This window comes from Esox lucius, chromosome 22, assembly GCF_011004845.1.
Source record: "Esox lucius isolate fEsoLuc1 chromosome 22, fEsoLuc1.pri, whole genome shotgun sequence".
In the NCBI taxonomy this organism is placed as follows: domain Eukaryota; kingdom Metazoa; phylum Chordata; class Actinopteri; order Esociformes; family Esocidae; genus Esox; species Esox lucius.
The window spans coordinates 21,645,794-21,649,457 of record NC_047590.1 but is presented as its reverse complement, the minus strand read 5'-3'; the positions used below and the strand labels follow the sequence as shown (position 1 = coordinate 21,649,457).

Genomic DNA, 3,664 nt, shown 5'->3' with positions numbered 1-3,664 from the left:
CCTGCCTCAAGTTGTGGCGCTCAGAAGAAGCGCCTGCACTCAATGGGACTAATTTCAGACTGAGGACCTATACGGGTGAGTGCATTCCACTTCTTGGATCTATAGAAGTTAACATTGTGTACCAAGGGCAGGAGGCTACAGCGAAGCTGTTTGTGGTCAAGGGAGAGAAGTTTGTTTGGTCGTAACATCCTGCGGAAAGTTCACCTGAACTGGGGGAAAATCAAGCATGTGAGAGCAATTGAAGACATCCTAGAAAAGTATGCAGATGTTTTTAAAGATGAGCTGGGCACAACTGTAAAACTATGTGTAGACCCCAACGTAAGTGCGTTTTCCAAGCTCCAAGTGTCACCTACCTGGGCCACAGGTTTACGGCTCAGGGTCTGTCGCCAGTGGAAGATAAGGTGAGGGCAGTAAAGGAGGCCAAGCCCAAAGAATGTGGCAGAACTCAGGTTGTTCTTGGGCTTAGTGAACTACTATGGCAAATTCTTACCTGACCTCTCCACTGTACTGGCCCCCTTCTATCAGCTACTGCATAAAGACAGCTCATGGAAGTGGCAGCAAGCACAAGAGGCAGCATTCCAGCAGGTAAAGGAGCTGTTACACTCTGATCGACTGCTGGTGCACTTTGATCCAGACAGGGATGTCATCCTGTCCTGTGATGCTTCGCCTTATGGTGTGGGGGCGGTCCTTTCGCACCAGATGGAGGACGATTCTGAAAAGCCGATTGGATATGTGTCACGCACTCTCATTTCAGCAGAAAAAGCGTACTCACAGTTAGAGAAAGAGGGAGTAGCTGTGGTTTTTGCTGTGAAACGGTTTCACCAGTACCTGTATGGTCATCCCTTTACTATCTATACAGACCATAAGCCCCTTATGGGTCTGTTCAGTGAGTCAAAAGGCATCCCGCCCATGGCTTCGGCAAGAGTACAGCGCTGGGCACTAACCCTCTCAGCCTTTCAGTACAAAATAGTGTACAAAGCGGCCAGCGAAAATGCCAATGCTGATGCCTTTAGCCGACTCCCTCTTCCAGACACACCAAACCAAACTTTCCTTCCCCCAGAGACTGTGTTCATGTTAGACAGGCTGTCTAACACTCCAGTGACATCAAAGCAAGTCAAAATGTGGACTGAAAGAGACCCAGTGTTATCTCAAGTTAAGAGATGGGTGATGCAGGGCTGGCCAGCAGCTGTTGAGCAAGAGGTGTTTAAGCCCTTTTCCAAGTGTCAGCTAGAGCTAAGTGTCCAGGATGGCTGTCTCCTCTGGGGATCCAGAGGGATTGTTCCACCCCCAGGGTAGGCACAGGTGATCGACGAGCTGCATGACGCCCACCCTGGCGTGTCCCGGATGAAGAGCCTTGCCAGGTCATTTGTGTGGTGGCCGGGGATGGACAGTGCTCTAGAAGAAAAGGTAAAGGCACGTGCACAATGTCAAAGTAACCAAAAGATGCCAGCACCTGCCCCGCTCCACCCATGGAAGTGGCCTGGTCGTCCGTGGTCAAGGCTCCACCTGGATTTTGCGGGTCCATTTACTGGTCACATGTTCCTAGTGCTGGTAGATGCCCAATCTAAGTGTCTGGACGCACACATAATGTCAAACATTACTGCCTCAGTCACCATAGAAAAGCTCAGGAGCATCTTTGCTACTCACGGGTTGCCAGATACTGTTGTGACAGACAACGGTCCAACTTTCACCAGTGAGTTGTTCCAGGAGTTCATAGAGAAAAATGGTATCCGACATGCCCGCACGGCTCCCTATCATCTGGCCTCCAATGGCTTAGCAGAACGAGCCGTTGAGACCCGAAAAGATGTTCTACGAAAGATGTCAGGCCATACACTGGAAACTAAGCTTTCCCGCTTCTTGTTCCAATATAGGATCACTCCCCACACAACCCCAGGCGTCTCCCCAGCGGAAATGTTATTGGGGAGGAAGCCCAAATCTCATCTGGGTCTGCTCCACCCAGACGTCGGAGCGAGAGTTGTCCGTTCGCAGGAAGAGCAGAAAGGGAGGTGAGACCAAGATGCTAAAGAGAGGCTTTTTAAGCCTGGGGACTGTGTGTTTGTCAATAACTTTGCTCAGGGTCCTCCCTGGCTGCCAGGGCTCATCAGCTGCCAGACGGGACCGGTGTCCTTCACGATGGATTTGTTGGATGGACGGCAGATCCGCAGGCACCAGGATCACCTGCGTGCTCGCCCTGGGCCTGAAGGGGAGAGTGTTACACGCAAGGACAGTGTGGACAGCCCTGAGGCTGATTTTGACGTGCCAGTAGCACCGCAGCAAACTGATGGACGGTCTGTGCAAAGTGAGTCTGTACAGGTTGACTAGCCTGTCTGTACCCCAAACTTGGCTGGGAGTACACAACCTGCTACAGGACCTGTTGGTCCCACAGTGGGACTGAGGAGATCTAAGAGGCAGCACAAGCCTCCAGATAGACTGACATGTTAAACGGTCCAAAAGCTAGGACAAAATGTTAAGGTATTAAAGCAAAGCATTTGGTAGATTGTTGTTTAAGATTGTTTTAAAAATATATTGCAAGACACATTTCTGTAAGTTAGAAAAAGGCTGTAACATGATGAAAAAAAAAAGGGGACCTGAGTTGCACAGTTGTATTTGTGTACATTATGTTTTCACTAAAAGGGGGAGAAGTGTTACAGACTGAATTTGTGTCGCTGTGTTTAAGGGTACTGCACCCCGGAACCTTTATTAATTAACCCAGGTGCCCCCCCCCAGCGACGTTAAGAGGGTTACCCCGCCAGGTTGACATGTGCTGCTCCAGAGTGTTCCTACCTGTGTATGTGGGTTGATGCAGATGTTAAGTAAAGTCTGTTAACCGTTCAAAGTGTGCGTGCATTCTTAACCATCTAAGGTTATAACACTGACTTGTTAGGACAACCAGGCAATTTGCTGGGTCCACATCACATTGACTGCAATTACTGATATTGGAACTTTCATCACTGATACAAGACAAAGAAAACTGAGGACAAGAACTAAAGAACACTTGATTGGAAACTAACTTAATTCCTTACAATCTAAGATTTTCCTAAATTAACTAATATGGTTTCATATCTATGAATATTTGTTTCTCGCAAGACAGATGGGAAACTTTACAATGACAATCCCAGTATCGGACTTTGATGTATTGTGTGATGATGCTTAAAGATCTACATTGTGACGGCTATCATGCTATGTTTGGATTGTGAACCCTTCCCTGTTAAAGGTAGAACTGTTCCCTATCAAAGGTAGAATTTGTGTGGTCAAGATGTGATCAGGCAGAAGTTGAAATCCAGAAGTTCAAAGTTTATTTGTAAAGAGGACGTGCGTGGTGTTCGACACACGTCATCGCCGGCCTTCTAGATTATTGTAACATGGCAAATGACATCTATGTAGTAAGAATGAAGAAATATCTAAAGCAAAAATAGAGTAAAAAATATAGCAATAATACAGACTAGGATAAGCTAAATCGTAAACACGGAAGGCATGCTAGGGTCAAAGAACATTAGAAAGCTATCATAAAATGTGTTAACTATTTCAGCGATTGGGAGCTGGGAGGAGTGCTGCGTTCGTAATGATTGGGATCCTGAGGACCTTGGGATCTGGAGGATATACAGTTATGCCCAGAAGTATTCATACCCATGTAACATTTTGAGCCATAGTACATTTTTATTTG

At 47.1% G+C, this 3,664-nt stretch overlaps 1 pseudogene; it reads left to right on the top strand.

Moving 5' to 3' along the window:
- The first annotated feature begins 302 nt into the window (after nt 1–302).
- Nucleotides 303–2,322, top strand: LOC114830094 (annotated as a pseudogene).
- Nucleotides 2,323–3,664: the final 1,342 nt, after the last annotated feature.